General features: G+C 41.4%; 1 protein-coding gene across 4 annotated transcripts in view; it reads right to left on the bottom strand.

Moving 5' to 3' along the window:
* The window catches only part of DCAF6 (DDB1 and CUL4 associated factor 6), a 1,153,281-nt gene that overhangs the window by 201,063 nt on the left and 928,697 nt on the right, over positions 1 to 23,521 (bottom strand). The window lies entirely within an intron of this gene.

The following is a 23,521-nucleotide window of genomic DNA, read 5'->3' as shown; positions in this document are numbered from 1 at the left end:
GCGAGCATGAAGAGAGACAGGAAACAGGTGCACAATGCGAGTGCTGTCTCCTCATACAGTTGATTGGTGGTGGTGTTGGACCACCGATCCTGAGGATAGGACAGCAATATTAAAAGTCTAGTTCAGGCCTTAAGGATTTGTTTTTGTTTTTCCATTTTTTCTTTTCTCCATTTCAAAAGCCATAATTCTTCTATTTCCCTGTCTACATAGGCATATGAGGGCTTGTTTTTTTACAGGATGAGTTATATTTTTTAATCCCATGATTTTCAGTTACATCTAATATATTGCGTAATTTTTTTTTTTAATCGCAGTATGAAAAATGCTACCAGATTTTTATTAGTTTTTACTGAGCAGTAAAATAACTACGGTATATTGTGAGGATCAGTACAATTACACCAATACCAAATGTACTGAATGTACTGTATATAATTTTTTTTATGTTTTATGAGTCAAAACTGTTCCTTAATTATTTTTTTGTGTCACTACATTTAACCCCTTAGTGACCACGCAAATTTTTTGTAAAATCACATTCCAAAACCTATAACGTTTTTGTTTTTTTCATCAATGTACTTGTATGAGGTCTTATTTTTTGCAGGATAAGTTATAGTTTTTAATGCACCATTTTGGGTACATGTAATGATTGATTAAAACCAGCTGTTTAGCTAAAATAAAGGCGTATTAGTGGTCACTAAGGGGTTGTGATATTTTTATTTTTCCGTTACCGATGCTGTAGGAGAGATTATCATTAGTGTCATATTGGGGAACATAAGACATTTTGATCACTTTTTATTTAGTTTTTTTTTTGGGAGGTGGAATGAACAAAATTAGCAATTTTGCCACTGTTTTATGCTGTTCACCCTAAAGGATAAAAAAGTAAGGCCGAATGCACACGGCTGTGTTTCACGGCCGTGAGCGGTCCGTGGTAACACGGGCTGGATTCCTGCTGAGAGCAGGATCGCACAACGTCATTGGTTGCTATGGCACCGGCCTAATTCTGTAAGTCATTAACCCCTTAAGGACTCGGCTCTATTTCACCTTCTGGACTTGGCCATTTTTTGCAAATGTGACCAGTGTCACTTTTAGTACTGATAACTTTAAAACGCTTTGACTTATCCAGGCCATTCTGAGATTGTTTTTTTTGTCACATATTGCACTTCACGACACAGGTAAAATGAAGGAAAAAAAAATCATTTTTTATCATTTTTATTTATAAAAAAATACAAAATTTACCAAAAATTTTGAAAAAAATGCACATTTCCAAGTTTTAATTTCTCCACTTCTATAACACATAGTAATACCTCCAAAAATAGTTATTACTTTACATTCCCCACACGTCTACTTCATCTTTGGATCATTTTGGGAATTATATTTTATTTTTTGGGGATGTTACAAGGCTTAGAAATTTAGAAGCAAATCTTGAAATTTTTCAGAAATGTTCAAAAACCCAATTTTTAGGGACCAGTTCAGGTCTGAAGTCACTTTGCGAGGCTTACATAATAAAAACCACCCACAAATGACCCCATTCTATAAACTACACCCCTCAAGGTATTCAAAACTGATTTTACAAACTTTGTTAACCCTTTAGGTGTTCTACAAGAATTAATGAAAAATAGAGATACAATTTCAAAATTTTCCTTTTTTGGCAGATTTTCCATTTTAATATTTTTTTTCCAGTTACAAAGCAAGGGTTAACAGCCAAACCAAACTCAATATTTATGGCCCTGATTCTGTAGTTTACAGAAACACCCCATATGTGGTTGTAAACTTCTGTACTGGCACACGGCAGGGCGCAGGGAATGCCATACGATTTTTGGAAGGCAGATTTTGCTGGACTGGTTTTTTTTACACCCATGTCCCATTTGAAGCCCCCCTGATGCACCCCTAGAGTAGAAACTCCATAAAAGTGACCCCCATCTAAGAAACTACACCCCTCAAGGTATTCAAAACTGATTTTACAAGCTTTATTAACCCTTTAAGTGTTCCACAAGAAATAATGGAAAATAGAGATACAACTTCAAAATTTCACTTTTTTGGCAGATTTTCCATTTAAATTTTTTTTTTACTTTTACAAAGCAAGGGTTAACAGCCCTAGAGTAGAAACTCCATAAAAGTGACCCCATCTAAGAAACTACAAACGTCGTTAACCGTTTAGGTGTTCCACAAGAGTTATTGGCAAAAGGAGATGAAATTTCAGAATTTAAATTTTTGGGGAAATTTTCAATTTGAATCAATTTTTCCCAGTAACAAAGCAAGGGTTAACAGCCAAACAAAACTCAATATTTATGGGCCTGATTCTGTAGTTTACCACATTCTGTAGTTTACCACATATGGTCGTAAACAGCTGTACGGGTACACGGCAGAAGGAAAGGAACGCCATGTGGTTTTTGGAAGGAAGGTTTTGCTAGACTGTTTTTTTTTATACCATGTCCCATTTGAAGCCCCCCTGATGCACCCCTAGAGTAGAAACTCCCAAAAAGTGGCCCCATTTTAGAAACTACAGGATAGGGTGGCAGTATTGTTGGTACTAGTTTAGGGTACATATGATTTTTGGTTGCTCTATATTACACTTTTTGTGAGCCAAGAAAACAAGAAATAGCTGTTTTGGCACCGTTTTTATTTTTTGTTATTTACAACAATTATCTGACAGGTTAGATCATGGGATATTTTTATAGACCAGTTTGTCACGAATGGGGCGATACCTAATATGTATACTTTTTTATTTATTTATGTAAGTTTTACTCAATGATTTCATTTTTCAACCAAAAAAAATCATGTTTGAGAGTCATAATTTTTTCAGTTTTTGGGGCGATTACCTTGGGTAGGGTATGATTTTTGTGGGATGAGATGACAGTTTTATTGGCACTATTTTGGGGTGCGTGTGACTTTTTGATTGGTTGCTATTACACTTTTTGTGATGTAAGGTGACAAAAAATTGTTTATTTAGCACAGTTTTTATTTTACATTTTGTACGGTGTTCATCTGAGAGGTGAGGTCATGTGATATTTTTATAGAGCCGGTCGACACGGACGCGGCGATGTATGTATACTTATTTTCTTTTTATGTAAGTTTTACACAAAGATTTCACTTTTTAAGCAAAAAAAAATCATGTTTTAGTGTTTCCATAGTCTGAGAGCCATAATCTTTTAAGTTTTTGGCCGATTATCTTAGGTAGGGTCTCAATTTTTGCAGGATGAGATGGCGGTTTGATTGGCACTATTTTGGGGTGCACATGACTTTTTGATTGCTTGCTATTACACTTTTTTTTTTTTTTTTTTTTTACGGTGTATATCTGAGGGGTTAGGTCATGTGATATTTTTATAGAGCCGGGCGATACGGACGCGGCGATACCAAATATGTGTACTTTTTTTTATTTATGCAAGTTTTACACAATAACAGCTTTTTTAAAACAAAAAAATTGTTTTAGTGTCTCCATATTCTGAGCCATAGTTTTTTTATTTTTTGGGCGATTGTCTCGGGTACGGGCTAATTTTTTGCCTTAAGGACTCGGGATCCATGCCGTATCGGTACGTCATGAGACCCTAAGGCCTCTTTCACACGAGCGTGACGGATTAGGTCCGGATGCGTTCAGGGTGCGTTCAGTGAAACTCGCACTACTTTGCAAGCAAGTTCAGTCAGTTTTGTCTGCGTTCAGTTTTTTCCACGCGGGTGCAATGCGTTTCGATGCGTTTTTCACACGCGTGATAAAAAACTGAAGGTTTACAAACATCTCTTAGCAACCATCAGTGAAAAACGCATCGCACCTGCACTTGCTTGCGGATGCAATGCGTTTTTCACGCAGCCCCATTCACTTCTATGGAGCCAGGGCTGCGTGAAAAACGCAGAATATAGAACATGCTGCGATTTTCACGCAACGCAGAACTGATGCGTGAAAAACAACGCTCATGTACACAGCCCCATTGAAATGAATGGGTCAGGATTCAGTGCGGGTGCTATGCGTTCATGTCACGCATTGCACCCGCGCGGAAAACTCGCTCGTGTGAAAGGGGCCTAAGGGGTTAATGGGGGAATAACATATCTTTGGTCAAGGGTTTCAGAGATGGAAACATGTTTTTCCTTTTGTATAAATTATCCTTTGTATGTATAATCTTGTTTAAAAAATAAAATAAAATGAAGAGGACTTTTTCATGCTCCATCATCAGGCCTGAGTCAAAATAACTGCTGAAACCAATTCTAAGAAATTTTTATCAGTTTCGTTCCACCAACAATTCTAAGTTACTCTTTTACATAAATTAAAACCCTAGACATAAATCATACAGACATCAATATAACAGATGCCAACTTATTTCCCAACATACTTCAGTTGGGACAATTCTAATCCAAAAGTCAATAAATACAATCACGTATACAAATAGAAACAAATATTTTGGAAGGTATTTTTTAATCCGAGCTACCAATCAATAGAGATGTCGCTAACATAACATTTTCAGTTCGCGAACGGCAAACGCGAATTTTCATCAAATGTTCGCGAACGGGCGAACCGCCATAGACTTCAATAGGCAGGCGAATTTTAAAACCCACAGAGACTCTTTCTAGCGACAGTAGTGATGGAAAAGTTGTTTCAAGGGGACTAACACCTGGACTGTGGCATGCCGGAGGGGGATTCATGGCAAAACTCCCATGGAAAATTACATAGTTGACGCAGAGTTGGGTTTTAATCCATAAAGGGCATAAATCACCTAACAATCCTAATTTTTTTTATTGGTTTAAAATATCCAGTGTGTGTATACGATCAGGTATGATGTTGTATCGATCAGGTAGTGTAAGGGTTACGCCCGCTTCACAGACATTGACAGACCAAACTCTCCTTCCTTTTAATGCACTGCAAACAACTGCAAACAGTCCATTTGCCTAACCGCAAACTCCCCATTTGCACAAGGTTGGATACCAAGCTAGCCATGTCCCGTTTATGTCATTGAAGGTTTGTTCCTCCACCCAGCCACGTACAACACCAAGGGTCCCCGAAAGGTGAATTGAATAGATTTTTCGAATGGGGAGATGTTTAAAAAAATGCTAGCTCCCTCCCCTTTGTTTGAATCCACGGTCACTGCGTCTGCGCCGTGCAATTTACTCTCATACCCGATATGAGTGTTATTTTCGGTAGTTCTCTTCTCATCAGTTTAATCCCTGTTACGTCCCGTATCAAGGATTACCTTTTGTGAGAAAAAATTTAGGCGGGAACCATCGACTGCCTTCACAGTGACAGACCAAATTCTGATACATCAAACTGAATTGATTTTAGGAACCGGGAGATGGAAAAAGCAGCTTGGTCGGTCCTCTTACTCCCAAGTTGGGGCACTGCGCATGCACAGAGCAATGTGCTGTGACACCCTATATGAGTGGTGTTTTATGTATTAAAAAGCCATACAACTTTACAACTTAAAAAAAAAATCATGTTTTTTCTATGAAAAGTTATCCAGCCGAACGCTGGATTTTTGGTCTGATCATAATGAAGCAACGGCCTTATCATCTGGGGTGGGGCAACATTGCCAACACACTCATAGAGGTGATGATAGCTTCATTGTGATACGCAAGCCCCTTCACCACAACAAGGTAACGATCACAAAGAGGAATTTACACATGTATGTGCCTTTCCGACTTTTGGTAACATTTCCGCCACTTTCTGCTTATTCCGGGGGTCTAGTAGCGTGGCCACCCAGTACAGGTCGTTCTCCTTCATCCTTTTTATATGAGGGTCCCTCAACAGACATGACCCGATTTGCACAAGCTTGGATGCCGAGCTACTCATTTCCCGTTCCTCGTCCTCACTGATGTAATGGACGGTCTGTTCTTCCCCCCAGCCACGTACAACATCACGGGTCCCAGATAGGTGAAACAACGAGCACCCTGGGATGCCTGCTGTGGTTGGTCTTCCTCCACCTCAAAGCCACAATCCTCCTCTGACTCCTCTTCCTCATACTCCTCTTGCAGCGTTGCCACAGGTCCGGCAAGCGATGATTACAAGGCTGTTTCTGGTGGTGATGGTGACCACAACTCTTCCTCTTCCTGCTCATCTACAGCCTGATCCAGCACTCTTCGCAGGGCACGCTCCAGGAAGAAAACAAATGGGATGAGGTCGCTGATGGTGCCTTCAGTGCGACTGACTAGGTTTGTCACCTCCTCAAAAGGACGCATGAGCCTACAGGCATTGCGCATGAGCGTCCAGTAACGTGGCAAAAAAATTCCCAGCTCCGCAGAGGCTGTCCTAGAATCCCGGTCATACAAATACTTGTTGATGGCTTTTTCCAACATATCCTATTCTATTCTGCCTCCATCTTTAATTGCCCTGATGGTGCCAGGTAATTCTTCTTAGAGATGGATTGATCATCTTGTGGCAGGAATGTGACTTGTAACTTCTTCTCCCAGGTGTGCATGTAATTAAATTAATGATGATTGCAAGCTTCTCAGAAAGTTGGGGTTGGAGGAGTAGAAACAGCTGCTGGACGGTGTCTATCATGCAGTGGCTATACTGACCATAAAATTTTGAGGTTGTCCAGGATTAGAAAAACATGGCTGCTTTATTCCAGAAACAGATCCATATCTGTCCCTGGGTTGTGGCTGGTTTTGCAGCTCAGCTCTATTGAAATTAGTTATTAATTACTATCCATTGAGTAATATCACACACAACCTGTGGACAACTATGGTGCTCTTTTTGGAAGAAAGCAGTCATCTTTTTTTAGTCCTGGCGAACCACCAAGCTAAATGGTCCCTTTTCTTTACCCACTTCAATATTCTCCTCCATTATCACCCTGCAGATAAAAACATCAAGGTGGATGTCCTCTCAAGGGGCGTAGCTATAGGGGGTGAAGAGGTAGCAGTCGCTGCCAGGCCCAGGAGCCTGAGGGGGACCAAAGACCGTTGTGGTGCTTGTCAAGTTAGGCTACTTTCACACTAGCGTTTTTTAATTCTGATATTGAGATCCGTCATAGGATATCAATAGCGGAAGAAAAAGCTTCCGTTTTGTCCCTATTCATTGTCAATGGGGACAAAACTGAACTGAACAAAACGGAATGCACGAAAATGCATTTACTCTTATAAGATGTTTTCTGTTGTTTGATCTTCTGAGCCTGACCTCTGCTTGCTTATCAAATTGTATGTATTTCACCTATTCTAACCTTTTACACTAACTCTGCCTGCTCCGATATCAGCTTGTTCAGTGACTACGATTTTGCCTTTTCTCCTTCGTGGCTTGTAACCGGTGTCTCTTGATCAACCTGGATCAGCTGTCACTGAACAGAAATTACTCCATTAGTGACCTGTAGGATGCCCTGCCATTAAGACAGATCCCTGTATATGGGTGAAAGTATAAAAAACAGGGGGGTGCTTAGCTAATGCCCTTAAAGCCTTGAAGCCAAATCTATTCAGTGACACAACAGCTCTGTTACAATTTTGTTTCAAAGGGACATGTTGTGGCACACCGAGCATGAGTGCTTGGCCTGTGTTCTGAGGACTCGGAGCTCCCCCTTATTCAAACAAATAATTGTCCCTTCTCTGACTCGGAGCTCAGCTTATTCAAACAAATAACTGTCCCTTCTCTCCCTCTCCATCTTCCCCCACATCCTAAACCAGACCACCGCTATAAACTTCTTAGTCCCTAACCCAGAGGTGACAACGATCACTGGCCTCCACGACACTTTATATAAACATTCCTGCATAGTAGACAGCTTCTAAGGGGTTTATTACTTTATGATAAGGGCACGCTTCTCTCCATACCTCGCTGTCATTGGGAAAATCAAAGTCATAAATACAGCTTATTGAGGTACGCCATTTTAACGGTCAGGAGGTGACAAAATTAGTTCTTCTGAATGGGGTCACATGGACACCTCATGTTTGGTACCCCTGTGACCCCAATACTGAGAGCGGAAATATGAGCCCGCAATTATCGGGCGGGCATTCTCCTGTGTAGATTTATGGGCAGAAATACATTTTAGACCAGATTTCAGCGTGCCTGACCGGTCATAAAAGTCACAGCCAACCCATATGTCACGCCCTAAAGGTGGGTTTACAGAGCAGATTGTACTGAGTTCCCCATTTTGAGGCCAATCTGATTGAATGAGCATCCGTGTCTTTCTGTCTTGCCTCAGGACCTGATAGCTGCAAGTCTCTGTGTGAGTAAAGTAGGCGTCAGTTTTCTTTCATCCTTTTTATTTTAAAAACTGTTCTGTTTATATTTGTATGCTTCTGTTCTTTTCATCTTTCAATTTTTATTAAAACCAATTATTTAACCTAGCACGGGCAATATTTTTTAAGGCAATTAGAGTTTCTAATTTTCAGCTACCTGTTTGCTTTAAAATGCGAATCTCAGAAGTTTATTAGTTGTTAGAAGGAACCGGCAACAATTTGATCTCCAATGCAATCTGGTAGATTGTAGGAAGCAGGGTGATCAAATTCAATAGTGTGTGTAGTGTCAGTACTTGTTAGGATTGACCACTGGTACCTGATCCCGATCTGATCAGGTACTGCGACCTGGGGAATTGGGCAAGATCATGAGGGGGTAGAAAGTGTGTGTGGGGGGGGGGGGGGGAGGGGGGATTAGGAGGTGTAAGCATGGATATGAGAGATATTTCCAAACTTCTAAGATGCTCCACATAATCTAGTTCAGAACTTAACTAAACAAAAGTTGACACTGCACTTTACAGCCCCCCAACTATCATTTCTTTGGTCTTCAGATAGGCTAAGTAAGTATACCCTCTACTGTTCCTCACATAAACACTCCTAGACAAAGGTACATTGCATTCAGAAAGTCTTCATACCCTTTAAAATAAAAAAATAATAATATATCAATCTGCACTCAATACCCCATAATGAGAATGGAAAAAAAGAATTTTAGAAATTTTTTGCAAATTTATCAAAAGGGGATTTTTTTTAATTTTTACTAAAAAAAAATATTTTATAGGGATATTTGGCTTGTGGATGAAATGTCAGGGTGGACCTAAAATGTACTCTAACCTTTACAGGTGAACTTAATGTGACCTTCTCTAAACTTTTAAATGCACATGTCCAACTGTTCAACGTTTCACTACTTTTTGCACAAAAAATTCACAACAGGTATTTGATCCATTAATCGCCCAATACATTTCCTGGTTCAATTAGAACTGGTATTTAAACAGTCCTCCTCATCTTGCTGTTCACATTTTGACATCATGAAACCAAGATGACACCTAACAAATGATCACCAGTACCTCACCATTGCGAGGCTTCAAGCAGGATGTTCTCCGACGGAAGTGGTCACTGAGCTTAGAGTATCAGAGTGTCATCAGCAGGTTGCAAAAGAGATAGAGACTGCAAGAGTCACAGAAAGGCATAGAAGTGGACTTCCTTTGGCCACATCCCACACTGATGTCTGCCTTATTGTGAACAGTACCCTACGAAACTGCATGATGAATGCCACACAATTCTAGGAACATTTAAGGGAGGTGAGAGGCACCCAAGTGTCACATCAGACCATTCGAAACCATTTACATCAACGTGGTCTGCGTGCTAGATGACATGCAAGGGAACCTGACTACAACACCAGGCACAAGCATCATGGTCTTGTATGGGCCAGAGAGCATCTACTTTGGACGAGGGCCCAGTGGGCCTCAGTGCTGTTTACTGATGAGTCGATTTACATTGAGCAGAAATGAATGTTAAGGACAGCGCTATACATCAGCCTCTGTTATCACCAGATGAGCCTTTGGTGGTGGTGGTTAGAGAATGCCAAGAGTGTGCAAAGCAGTAATCAAAGCAAAAGGTGGCTATTTTGAAGAACCTAGAATATGACGTATTTCAGTTGTTTCACACTTTTTTGCTATGTACAGTATATAATTCCACATGTGTTAATTCATAGTTTTGATGCCTTCAGTGTGAATCTACAATTTTTATAGTCATGAAAATAAAGAAAACTCTTTGATTGAGAAGGTGTGTCCAAACTTTTGGTCTGTACTGTATATATATATATATATATATGTATGTGTGTACCATTTTTTTCGACCTATAAGATGCACTTTTTTCTCTCCCAAAGTGAGGGAAAAATGTCACTGCATCTTATGGGACTAATACTAATGAGCGCTTCCATTACAGAAGAGCTCATTAGTACCTGATCGGGCAGGGTTGAAACCAGCTCTCCCAGGGCTCTGTACTCGAAGCTTCCTGGTCCTCTAATATTATTACACTCCAGAAATACAGGCCCCTCTTGAACTCTTTTAGTGAATTTACCATCATCACCTTCTCAGGCAGAAAGTTCCATATTCTCCCTTCTCTTACCGTAAAGAATCCTCTTCTATGTTTGTGTACAAACCTTCTTTCCTCCAGACGCAGTGAATGTACTCTAGTCACAGTCCTGGTAATAAATAGATGATGGGAGAGATATCTGTACTGAACCCTGATACCTGTATATTTATACATAGTTATTAGATCTCCCCTTAGTCGTCTAAATGAAGTGCAGACAGTAGTGGATTCTGATGCAGCCGATCGCACATGGGAGCCGGGTGAAGTGGGGGCTTCATCATCATCAGGGGTAGACATGAGGCAGCAGTTGAGCCAGCAGGGTGGTAGTGTGGCCATGAGTCAGAAGGGTGACAGCAGTATGAGGTCTGGAGCCAAATGTGCTCAGGTTAGACCTGCTGCTACCTGTCCATAAAGAACTAAAGGTGCAGTTCACAGAGGCAACGTTAGCAGGTAGTCACCACGTAGTGATGGGGGAAAAATGCCAGACTCGGATGTGTGGAAATTTTTCATCAAGCCACCTGAGGATGTCACTGTGGCCCTTTGTAGAATCTGTAGGCAGAGGTTGAAGCATGGCCATGTTGCCAATGTTGACACCATGGCCCTGCGTCAACACATGCAGCATCCCTATAAAGTGGCCCTGGGAAAAGCATGGAGCTAATGTAGTGGTCCAGCCTGACGCAGCAACTACTGCATCACCCAGTTGCCCACTCCCCTTCTCCAGCAGTCAAGGCTCCATCACCTCAGCAGAAAAGAGCTGTGTCTCCTTCCCATCATCTACTGGTGCTGATGCTGCTGCTCCTCCTCATCACTCCTTTAGTCAGCAATTTTTCACAGAGGAGATTGCAAAAAGGCAACAGTATGCACACACTTATTTAATGGATCAGAAGCTGAACATGCTCCTGGCAAAGTAGCTGGTACTACAGTCCCTCCGTTTCCATGTGGTGAACTCTGCACCCTTCATAAAATTGATGACTTGTGCCGAGCCCAAGGTGGAGAGTCCCAAGCCGTCTTTACTTCTCCAAAAAGGCTGTAGTAGCCCTGCACACATATGTTGAACAGAAGGTGGGCCAGTCCTTAAGCCTGTCTGTCTCTGCTAAAGTTCACAGCAGTGTCGACATGGAGCTGTAACTATGGTCAAGGACAAAATATGTCCTTTACAGCCCACTGGATAATGTGGTTCCTGCTCAGCCACACCAGCAACTTGGCCAGATGCTGGCACGACTGCATTCACGTTCTCAAGCTGTGAGTCATGTGCCAATGTCTTCCTCTGCCTCCTCATCCTCCACTGCAGGCACAATTTAGAGTGCTACTCCAGCATACCACCTGTGCAGAGCAAGGCGGTGTCACGCTGTTCTGCACCTGGTTTGCCTGGGTGAACAGACTCACACAGGGGATGAACTGCTCTGCGTCCTTCAAGAGGAAATTGAATCCTGGCTGTCTCCTCACCAACTTAAAATCAGAACCATGGTCACCGACAATGGGAAGAACATATTGTCGGCACTGTTAAAGAGGGCTGACCCATGCACTTTGCAATGCACATGTCTTCAATCTGGTTGTAAAGTGGTTCCTGAAGTTTTCCACCCAACTGCAAGACATCCTGAAAATGGATAGGAAACTGTGCATGCACTTCAGCTACTCTTCCACTGCAAAGCATGCCCTCCTTAAGCTGCAAAGGCAGACTAGAGTTACCCAGCATCGCCTGATATGTGACATTTCCACCTGTTATAATTCCACACTCCATATGTTGGAACGACTATATGAGCAGAGTAAGGCCGTAAACAATTTATTGATGATGCAGGTCAGACAGGAGCACTCCCCTGTGTCACTTCGACGTTAGCCATATGCAGCTCATGCGTGACACCTGCTGGACTACAGAATGAACAACGTCATTCCACTCCTTCACGTCCTGGAGCAGATGTCGATAAATATGGCTGGCCAGGGGACAGGAGATGTGGTGCCTACATGTGGTGCCTACATCTCATGGCCACCTGAGCCCTGTAGTGGTTAAACCGGAGGAGGAGGACAGTCACGCAAAAGCAATTTATACAGAAATTGGTGTTTTTTCTGTACAAGTGACAGGAGAGGAGCAGAAGGACCCAGAGGATGATAAAAAAAGACCAGGCAGATGACCCTGACACACCATGGCAGTATGCAGTTGAGATGGAGGCAGGGAGTCCCTCCGAGTTCCTTGCACAAATGGCCAGATGCATGCTGAATTGCTTCCGTAGTGACAGCCGTATTATCATTTGGCACAGGGATAACTACTGGCTCTTCCCCATGTTAGAACCTCACTACTGCTCCAAAAAGGGGGCCCTTTTTCCACCCAATGAGAGGGAGGATAAACTCTGCTGCCATGTTCTCCCACTGTCACCCATCTTGTGCGGTTATTGCCACTGCTATTGCCTCTGTGACTCGTCCACTATGTTGACTTCTCATGCTGTTGCCACCCTCACCACTCTGTGACTGGGCCACTGTGTTGACTCTTCATGCGTTTGCCACCATCACCACTCTGTGACTGACCAATACGTATATTTTAAGGTTTTGGGAAAAAGACCTACTTCCAAAGTTAAATATATGTGGCTAATGGGGGTATGTAAAAAATGAAGGTAGTGAATAGGATGCACAGGTGTGTTGGTCCTCCAAAAAAGGGTGCTCACAGTCGCACAGTGTCACCACACTGTTAAATCGGACAAACAGAAGTCCGATTGTTCCTCCTGCGAATATGAATATTAATAACTTTTTGTTGGTGAGAATATGGTATGAAAAAACACTCCAGTGAGACATTGACAGGTATTACCAGTTAATGGTGATCTTCCCGACGTTTTAATCTCTCCCCGGCTAATTGTGCCCTAATATGTCTATCACTACCAACACTGTATGTAGCTCCGTTTTATTGTATTCTATTCTACTTAACTATATTGTATTTTTAAAATCATATTTTATTCTTATAATTTTAAAATTATTTCTGAATAAAAGTAACTTTATTATATAGGTTTTTAATATTGTATATATACTTTACAATAGTATAATTCATATATCCAATGAATGAACCGCAAAACCTCAGGACTGTGTCCACCAACATAACGCAACATAACCGCAGCAATGCCATATAGTTAAAAACTGCGTTTTTCTGATTGATAGTACAAACACAGACCGAACGCAGGTATATGGGAAAGAACTAAGGGAACGGATTGCCTAGACGACCAAATCAATTATAAAGAATAAAGTCAGATACTCAAGATAAAAAAATTGACTTCCGGAATAAAAATCCACGTCGGGTCTTGTTGCCAACCCTTTTTTAGCTATAAAGGAGACTAGGTTCGGGGAGGTCCGGTTACCACTGAAGAAGGGGATACTCTAACCCCGAAACGCGTCTGGTCGGACCCCCGAACATATGTGAGTGCACCACATCTATACAATCTCTAACGAATACTGCGGAGACCAAGTGAGAAGTGAAAGCCTGAAAGGTAAAAGTGAGACGGCGTTCCTGTTCCAACAAGCGATTCCACGTGGAGCAAACGCTGAACACGGTAGACTCGCCATCCTCCGGACTGTAGGAGGAGACCTGGGCAAGCTTCCTTTGGATTGAAGAAACCGCCGAACAAGACCGGGGATCAACTATACCGGTAAGACTGTTTCAAAATCAAAAGTCGGCAACATTATTATAGTTGTTACACTGACCGTAAGCGGGACGCCGCCAGGCCAGGAACACATAAGCCGCATCACAGAACAATCATAGATTGCCTAAAGATCCCTTACAGTGAACTAATAATTTTTGGCTGCTCAGAAAGGTCCGATTTAAGGACTCTTATATCAGCATTTGAAAAACTTTGGTGAGGAGGAATTCATTATTATAGAAATGTACTAACAATACCCCTCTCTTAAAGAACAATTGGGTTCATCACAAATTGTTTATCACCCAAGGCATTATAATTATTTACTGCAAGTGGACACAGAAGTACTGCTTTTATTCCTAACTAGAAATTTTCTATTGCATTTTTTATTGTATTTTACGAATTTCGTTACTTTTATTAACAACCTACGCTACTATTCCGATATTGGTTATACAATTCACTATGTATTATTAACTATATGTCTAACATCATGTCATTTATTTAAGGTGGTATTATAAGTTTTTTTAAAAATATTGTCTTCTCCATATCCCTTTTTATATCGTCCAAAAAATGTTATTTTTACCATACTAATAAAGTGATTGATCCCATATCCTAGGTGTGCCCAGTCCATTTCTCCTAAACTAATGGGGGTATGTGTTAGAAATGGCTTCTGAAAAAAGACAAACAGTTTTTGTGTTAGTGGGACTAATATAGAAGTTAGGGAAAGTGAGTGAGTCTAGGCAGCTCAGTTACATGGAACGATTGTCCATGACTGGTCATAAGCAGTGAAGTGGGTAAACTTTTAGGGGGATAAAACCCTCTAAAAGAAGAAATGGGGAGAGAGAAAAATAACGGTGCCAAGTAACACTGGGCCAGTACAAATAATGTATGATATATAAATAATATAGCGTGCAAATGTCTAATATTATTCTGCTGTTCAGTTATTGGATTAGTGATCAGAAAGCATTTCTACCACCAAGAAAGATTAAAATGTATAATGAAAATGTTTGCGCTGTTTTACTATTTAATGAATAAGAGTACAATATATTATACATTAGCTGTAGAGTTACTTCACTGGGGAGGGGGCCTGAGGAATAAACTCAAGACATTGATAGGTCCACCTCCCCCTCCAAGATTGCTATTAGAATAAAAGCTTCATAAGGCAGCATCTTCATCAATAATCTTTCATTGTAAGCTCAACGCGTTTCGGGGGTTACAAACCAATCTCCCTTTATCAGGAGCAGTATAACAATAATAAAACAATCTACAAGACAAACATAAACACAACATGCAACTTTACCACTTTAAATAGTAGTTAGTTCCAGCCAGATTTACAGAATAGGTTCGGGAATGAGGTGATGCGTTCCAGCTTGGAACGCATAAAACTTCCAGTAGGGGATCTTGGTTTAAATTGATAAATACTTCATAAATAATCTAATATGCAGTGGAGAGCATTCCATAAGCGAATGCTGTGACTTTTTCGCTGCCAGATTAAAACAAAATATGTAGCAATCTGGTCGGCACTCAAACTAAACCACGCTGCAGTGGGAAGGAGCTCACTCCATGTGTAATTCAAAGAAGATCCCAGAAGCCGTGTTGCGTATATCCAAGTCTCTATTTATTTTCTACAATAAAAATGAAAATGTCAGTCCTGTGTCCCAAAACACGGACACTTATCTGCGCTGCTGGTTCTGGTGTAGTGGGTATTCACACTGAAAGTCAAGTAGTTAAAGGTTTGAAACCGCGCTGCTAATGGTTCAGTCAGACGCTGCACAAGTGACAGAAATAGGGTATTAGCCTTCGTCCTCCTCTCTCAAGGATTCGATCCTCCTCAGACCGCCTCCTCTGTAGGATTAAATGACCAGCATATAGTGAAGTACCCTCTTAGTTGTTAATAAAAAAAGGTTTTATTCTACTCACAATGGTAGATCATAGGCATATCACAATTAGTGAAAACAACTTGAAGTCCTGCCCGACCCGGGTTTCGCTCTCTGGCTTCCTCAGGGGCGACAACTTCGCATGTCCACAGCTGGGCCCTTTAAATAGCCCAGTCTCCCATTATCAGACCGTGGGAATCACTCCCAATCAAAATTTTATTTTATTTTTTAAATACATGATAAAAGCAGTATTCATAACATATCCTTAAATAAAAGAGCAGAATATAAGAACACCCCAAAAAAGAAGTCTTGTAGAGGAAAACGGGGAAAGGGGAAGAATAAGCCCAAAAATAAAGAGAAACAAGGAAATGTAAGAGGAATTTTCAACTTGAGTAGCCATGAATTAACGGAAGATGAAAAAAGCGTTCTTAGTAAAGGATTCAAATATGCACCTAGTCAGAAGATAAATAAATTTGAGATGTTCCTAGATATACACAAATTCATTCGAAAGAGTAATATGGCAAAGTACTGGATGAATAACCCGGCCCCACAAAATAAAAAGATAGAGGAAAGGGAGGAAAATTGTGCACACAAACTTAAAAGAAAAATCTAAATTCTTCCCCAAAAAACGCAACAATGAATGTATTGAAGCATTTAAAACAGGCCTATTGAAGGAATTCGAAAAAATGGATACGAGTAGGATATCCCATAATTTAACTTTTGGTGAAAGGATGGCATTAAAGGATCTGGAACAGAATCCGGATCTAATAATCAAGCCCGCCGATAAAGGGGGTGGTTATGATGAATAGAGATAAATATGAGGCGGAGATGTTGAGACTGGTGTCGGATGAGGTCACATACAAAAGGTTAAAAAATAACCCCACTTTGGAAAATAAAAAAATACTGGATGGTTTATTAATGGATGGCCACAAAAAAGGGGTATTGAACAAAAAGGAGTTTGATTATTTAACCGTGTCACACCCAATTGTACCTGTGATATACCATCTGCCGAAGGTGCACAAAAGCCTCACCGACCCCCCGGGGAGGCCGATAGTCTCGGGGTTGAACTCCTTGACATGTAGAATAACGGAGTACATAGATTTTTATTTACAGGGTTATGTAATAAAAACCCCTTCACATCTCAAAGACACTGAATCTGTAATACAGTTAATGAAAGACCTGAGTCCTCCTACAGCAAATACATGGATGGCCACAGTTGACGTGGCATCCCTGTATACAGTAATCCCGAAAGATCTTGGGATAAAAGCTGTAAAGAATAGAATCAAACAAGATCCTAAAATTGGTGATCTACAGGGGGATTTTATTTTGAAGTGTCTGGACTATTGTCTCGAACACAATTATTTTTGGTTCCGAGATTCGCATTATGTACAGTGCGTCGGTACTGCGATGGGGGCGAAATTCGCCCCCAGTTTCGCCAATATTTTTATGGGGGCATGGGAAGAGGCCACCATCCTTCCCACACTAGGAACGGTCACCTCCAGAGGCAGGTTAACCCTCTGGAGGAGATACATCGATGACTGTCTCCTAGTGTGGGAAGGAGAGAGGGAGGGACTTGAGACCTTCATCCATCAGCTCAACAGTAATACATGGAACTTGCGGTTTGTGGGGGAGATTAGTAATGTCGCTATTAACTTTCTGGACTTGTGCATAAAAATTGAGGACGGCAGATATAAAACCAGTTCCTTTTTTAAAGAGACAGATGTCAATTCATATATTGACATGAAAAGCTGCCACTATCAACCATGGCTTAGAGGTATACCAAAAGGGCAATTTAAAAGAATGGCCCGGAACTGCACTACAGTGGAGGACTATAGATTGCAATGTAATGTGTTGAAAGATCGATTCCTGGAACGAGGATATGAAGAAGGGAGCCTGGAAGAATATATCCAGACTGTACAAGAAGAGAAAAAAGGGAAAAAAAAGGGGAAAGTAAAAATAAAAAAAGATGAGAAAGACTATGGATTTTCCTTTGTTACAAGATATAGCTCAATGTCCAATTTTGTTAAAAAGGCTGTTAGAAAAAATTGGGGAACACTTAAAAATGACCCCATATTAGGAAAGGCTATTCCTGAGAACCCGATGTTCACCTTTAAAAAGGCTCCAAGTATCAGAGCTAAGCTGGTGCATAGTGCCATTCCCCCAGTAGATAAAAAACGGGGTAGGGAGGGAGGGAAGTTCACATGGTGTGGGTTCTGTATTGGGTGCAAGAATCGGAATACAAAAGGGAGAATGAGAACACTTGACTGTATTGTATCTAAAAAGAATGGAGAGGAATTTAAAATAAAGGGAAAATGTTCCTGTGAAAATGAGGGTATTATCTACGTATTGGAGTGCCTTTGTGGACTCCAATACGTAGGTAGAACAGTGAGGAAATTAAAAGTGAGGATCCAGGAGCATATAGGAAATATCAAGAGAGGACTGATGAGTCATAGTGTATCAGCCCACTTCAAGCTGATGCATGGCAAGAACCCGCGGGGCTTGAAGTTTGCTGAGGTGGAAGTGGTTAAACCACATTGGCGTGGAGGCGATTTTTGGGCACAAATTAACCGAAAAGAAGTACAGCCGAGCGGTTTAAACATAGAGTTTGATCTAAAGCCATGTTTAATATAAAGTGCAAAAAGGAGAAGAAGTGCCCATAGGAAATTAAATAGTAATAACTTCTACCTTGTGTTGAGGACCTTTCAGGAGACGTCATGAGTAGTAACTAGGGATTGGGTAGCTGAAACATGTGATCTGAGTTTTATGAATGGGAAAGGGGTGGGGTAATAACGTTTAGAGTAACGTGACCAATAGTGGGTGGAGATGTAATCAGATGAGCATGTGGTGAAGCACAGAAGAAAAGTAAGAATACTGTGAATTAAAAGCTTTTAATAAGATGCGGTCATATAACTGTGAAAAAGGAAGCATGTTAATACAAAAATGCGGTTGAGTAAGAAAGGGGATAAGTTGAAATATGGTGACAAGGTTGTATATAAGATAAAGCTGCGGCACAGCTATGTGAGATATATGGAAAAGTATATTGTATATTTAAGATATTTTTTAATCGATTTTTGATACAATTTGGTGTATGGCTGATATTGTTTTATAAGGATATGAATGTTCCTATTAAGGATATGTTATGAATACTGCTTTTATCATGTATTTAAAAACTAAAATAAAAAAAAATGTTGATTGGGAGTGATTCCCACGGTCTGATAATGGGAGACTGGGCTATTTAACCACTTCAGCCCCGCTAGCTGAAACCCCCTTCATGACCAGAGCACTTTTTACACTTCGGCACTACACTCCTTTCACCGTTTATCGCTCGGTCATGCAACTTACCACCCAAATGAATTTTACCTCCTTTTCTTCTCACTAATGGAGCTAACATTTGGTGGTATTTTATTGCTGCTGACATTTTTACTTTTTTTGTTATTAATCAAAATGTAACGATTTTTTTGCAAAAAAATGACATTTTTCACTTTCAGCTGTAAAATTTTGCAAAAAAAACGACCTCCATATATAAATTTTTCGCCAAATTTATTGTTCTACATGTCTTTGATAAAAAAAAAAATGGTTTGGGTAAAAGTTATAGCGTTTACAAACTATGGTACAAAAATGTGAATTTCCGCTTTTTGAAACAGCTCTGATTTTCTGAGCACCTGTCATGATTCCTGAGGTTCTACAATGCCCAAACAGTAGAAAAACCCCACAAATGACCCCATTTCGGAAAGTAGACACCCTAAGGTATTCGCTGATGGGCATAGTGAGTTCATAGAACTTTTTATTTTTTGTCACAAGTTAGCGGAAAATGATGATGATTTTTTATTTTATTTTTTCTTACAAAGTCTCATATTCCACTAACTTGCGACAAAAAATAAAAAATTCTAGGAACTCACCATGCCCCTCACAGAATACCTTGGGGTGTCTTCTTTCCAAAATGGGGTCACTTGTGGCGTAGTTATACTGCCCTGGCAATTTAGGGGCCCTAATGTGTGAGAAGAACTTTGCAATCAAAATGTGTAAAAAATGACCGGTGAAATCCGAAAGGTGCACTTTGGAATATGTGCCCCTTGGCCCACCTTGGCATCAAAAAAGTGTCACACATCTGGTATCGCTGTACTCAGGAGAAGTTGGGGAATGTGTTTTGGGGTGTCATTTTACATATACCCATGCTGGGTGAGAGAAATATCTTGGCAAAAGACAACTTTTCCCATTTTTTTATACAAAGTTGGCATTTGACCAAGATATTTTTCTCACCCAGCATGGGTATATGTAAAATGACACCCCAAAACACATTCCCCAACTTCTCATGAGTACGGCGATACCAGATGTGTGACACTTTATTGCAGCCTAGGTGGGCAAAGGGGCACATATTCCAAAGTGCACCTTTTGGGTTTCGCCGGTCATTTTTTACACATTTTGATTGCAAGGTACTTCTCACACATTTGGGCCACTAAATTGCCAGGGCAGTATAACTACGCCACAAGTGACCCCATTTTGGAAAGAAGACACCCCAAGGTATTCCGTGAGGGGCACTGCGAGTTCCTAGAATTTATTTATTTTTGTCACAAGTTAGCGGAAAATAATGATTTTTTTTTCTTCTCTTTTTGCCTTACAAAGTCTCATATTCCACTAACTTGCGACAAAAAATAAAAAATTCTAGGAACTTGCCATGCCCCTCACGGAATACCTTGGGGTGTCTTCTTTCCAAAATGGGGTCACTTGTGGCGTAGTTATACTGCCCTGGCAATTTAGGGGCCCATATGTGTGAGAAGTACTTTGCGATCAAAATCTGTAAAAAATGACCGGTGAAATCCGAAAGGTGCACTTTGGAATATGCGCCCCTTTGCCCACCTTGGCATCAAAAAAGTGTCACACATCTGGTATCGCCGTACTCAGGAGAAGTTGGGGAATGTGTTTTGGGGTGTCATTTTACATATACCCATGCTGGGTGAGAGAAATATCTTGGCAAAAGACAACTTTTCCCATTTTTTTATACAAAGTTGGCATTTGACCAAGATATTTATCTCACCCAGCATGGGTATATGTAAAATGACACCCCAAAACACATTCCCCAGCTTCTCCTGAGTACGGCGATACCAGATGTGTGACACTTTTTTGCAGCCTAGATGCGCAAAGGTGCCCAAATTCCTTTTAGGAGGGCATTTTTAGACATTTGGATCCCAGACTTCTTCTCACGCTTTAGGGCCCCTAAAAAGCCAGGGCAGTATAAATACCCCACATGTGACCCCACTTTGGAAAGAAGACACCCCAAGGTATCCAATGAGGGGCCTGGAAAGTTCATAGAAAAAAAAAGAAATTTGCATAAGTTAGCGGAAATTGATTTTTTTTGTTTTTTCTCACAAAGTCTCACTTTTCACTAACTTAGGACAAAAATTTAAATCTTTCATGGACTCAATATGCCCCTTAGCAAATACCTTGGGGTGTCTTCTTTCCAAAATGGGGTCAGTTGTGGGGTGTTTGTACTGCCCTGGCATTTGAAGGTCTCCGCAATCATTACATGTATGGCCAGCATTAGGAGTTTCTGCTATTCTCCTTATATTGAGCATACAGGTAATGAGATTTTTTTTTTCCGTTCAGCCTCTGGGCTGAAAGAAAAAAATGAACGGCACAGATTTCTTCATTCGCATCGATCAATGTGGATGAAAAAATCTCTGCCCAAAAAAAAAATGGAGGGGAAAGGCGTCTGCCAGGACATAGGAGCTCCGCCCTACATCCATACCCACTTAGCTCGTATGCCCTGGCAAACCAGATTTCTCCATTCGCATCAATCGATGTGGATGAATAAATCATTGCCGGGATTTTTTATTTTATTTTTATTTTTATATATATACAAAGTGTTTGCCAAAGCATAGGAACGCCGCCTCCTCCTCAGCTCGTATGCCTCGGCAAACGTATCTGTCACTGCAGAGGAGAAAATCCCGTCTTGCAGCGCCGCATACACCGACTTGCGTGTAATCTGACAGCAGCGCAATGCTTCTGTCAGAATGCACATCGGTGCTGCAGCTAGTAGATCGGTTGGTCCACCTGGAAGGTAAAAAAATAAAAATAAAAAAATAAAAAACCAGGCCACAACGCAATAATTTTATTAACTTTGGAACAGAACATGTAAACTTTAACTTTTTGAACTAAACATTAACGTGTTTGCTTACTGGTGTTTTTTTTTTTTTTTACCTTTATAGAACAAACCTCTCCTTCCCCATGGGTCAATGTGCAAAGCGCAAATCGCCCAAAGATGTGGCGAAGTGCGTTATGCACTTTGTCCCATGTGAAAGGAGACGTTTGCAGCAGCTGTGAGTGAATGGGCCCTAATAGCCCTGTGTGCCTGTCCTGGTGAGATGATCCCTATGCTAATAGTGTACCTGTGAGTGGTACTTCCGGAAACACTCTCCAAAGCATAGGGCAGGGTGGTCAGGACAGAAATAGCGGGTGTCACGCCTTATTCCACTCCTGCTACAGACATGACATTTTTTTCGGGGTGGCGGTCGGTTTGAGGTACCAGGAACGACACTGGGGAAATGTCGCTCGTGTAGACGGCTAACTACACTGGTGGATGGGGTCACGGAACCTCCTGGGTACAGGAGGTTCGCGATGATCTCTTCCTGAAATTTGAGGAAGGATCCAGTTCTCCCAGCCTTACTGTAGAGAACAAAACTATTGTACAGAGCCAATTGAATTAAATATACAGACACCTTCTTATACCAGCGTCTGGTTCTGCGGGACACTAAATACGGAGCCAACATCTGGTCATTGAAGTCCACCCCTCCCATGTGAAGGTTATAGTCGTGGACTGAGAGGGGCTTTTCAATGACACGGGTTGCTCGCTCAATTTGGATTGTCGTGTCTGCGTGAATGGAGGAGAGCATGTAAACGTCACGCTTGTCTCTCCATTTCACCGCGAGCAGTTCTTCGTTACACAGTGCGGCCCTCTGCCCCCTTGCAAGACGGGTGGTAACGAGCCGTTGGGGGAAGCCCGCGCGACTAGTTCGCGCGGTACCACAGGCGCCAATCCGTTCTAGAAACAAATGCCTAAAGAGGGCCACACTTGTGTAAAAATTGTCCACATAAAGATGGTACCCCTTGCCGAATAAGGGTGACATCAAGTCCCAAACTGTCTTCCCACTGCTCCCCAGGTAGTCAGGGCAACCGACCGGCTCCAGGGTCTGATCTTTTCCCTCATAGATCCGAAATTTGTGGGTATAGCCTGTGGCCCTTTCACAGAGCTTATACAATTTGACCCCATACCGGGCGCGCTTGCTTGGGATGTATTGTTTGAAGCCAAGGCTCCCGGTAAAATGTATCAGGGACTCGTCTATGCAGATGTTTTGCTCAGGGGTATACAAATCTGCAAATTTCAGGTTGAAATGGTCTATGAGGGGCCGAATTTTGTGGAGCCGGTCAAAAGCAGGGTGGCCTCTGGGACGGGAGGTGCTGTTATCATTAAAGTGCAGGAAACGCAGGATGGTCTCAAATCGTGTCCTGGACATAGCAGCAGAGAACATGGGCATGTGATGAATTGGGTTCGTGGACCAATATGACCGCAATTCATGCTTTTTTGTCAGGCCCATGTTGAGGAGGAGGCCCAGAAAAGTTTTAATTTTGGAAACTTGGACTGGTTTCCACCGGAAAGACTGGGCATAAGAGCTTCCCGGGTTAGCGGTTATAAATTGTGTGGCATATCTGTTTGTTTCGGCCACAACTAAGTCTAAGAGCTCCACAGTCAAGAACAGCTCAAAAAATCCCAGGGCCGAACCGATCTGAGCTGTCTCAACCCGAACT

The sequence above is a fragment of the Bufo gargarizans genome, chromosome 3 (assembly GCF_014858855.1).
Source record: "Bufo gargarizans isolate SCDJY-AF-19 chromosome 3, ASM1485885v1, whole genome shotgun sequence".
Lineage (NCBI taxonomy): Eukaryota > Metazoa > Chordata > Amphibia > Anura > Bufonidae > Bufo > Bufo gargarizans.
Note: the sequence above shows the minus strand (reverse complement) of the source record. Positions and strands in the feature narration are given on the sequence as shown.